This window comes from Nothoprocta perdicaria, unplaced genomic scaffold (genome assembly GCF_003342845.1).
Source record: "Nothoprocta perdicaria isolate Ctin4 unplaced genomic scaffold, notPer1 scaffold_159, whole genome shotgun sequence".
Lineage (NCBI taxonomy): Eukaryota > Metazoa > Chordata > Aves > Tinamiformes > Tinamidae > Nothoprocta > Nothoprocta perdicaria.
In genome coordinates, this window is record NW_020454749.1 from 1,635,792 (window position 1) to 1,636,689 (window position 898).

Sequence of the window (898 nt, forward strand, 5' to 3'; positions counted from 1 at the left end):
CATATTAATCATATCCCCTCTGAGCCGCCTCTTCTCCAGAGAAAACAGGCCCAGCTCACTCAGCCTCTCTTCATACGAGAGATGTTCCATTCCCTAAGGGTAATGCTCCCTTGGCTTGAAGTTTTCCCTTTAGTAAGAACTCGGACTGAGAATGTTTAAGAGTGGTGTCCCCACAGCCCTTTTTGCTTGGTAGCCCCTCTCGGATGTTTGTTACAGCCCTGTGCTGCTTGCGAGCCAGGTCTGGTGCAGTGACATGAAGAGGCTTTGCCAGCCCTTCTCTTCCGCAATTAAAGCAGGAAGCATCAAGCATGGCTAGCACTTCCTGGCACTAGGCAATTCCTTGGAGCACTTGCACACACATGAGCAGAACTGTACTCGGAACTATAGGGAACACCCAGGTGACCAAGTCTTGTCAGGCACTCGGATGGGAGATGGAAAGGGCTAGGCAGTAGGGACTGCAGCACCCCAACAAGGTTATCCTTTCACACTGCCCTATTAAATAATGTAGTTTCAAGGACACCACTCCTGAGCATCCTGCCCAAACCAGGTTTATCTGGAAGGCACTTGGCAGTCRCTGCAGTGCAAAGCAACTGTATTTGATATCAATTAAAAAATGGATATAACSAAGCCATCTAAGGCCTCCAAAAATTCTATAACAAATTGTTTGYATGAGATAACCTATGATTTTTTTGTGAAGCAGCAGGATATGCATCCCAGGGATAAGATATGTGAGGGAGAAAAAGACTGCACTCAGTCTTGAGTGCATTGAGTGCATTTTCTGTACCACGCAAGGGCTTAACGCAAGGGCTGTGCATACGATTTTAAACAAGCCTTGAGAACACAGTAGCACACCAAGCACAACAACTGGAGAGTTACTTTTAAAAAACCAACTTACTCA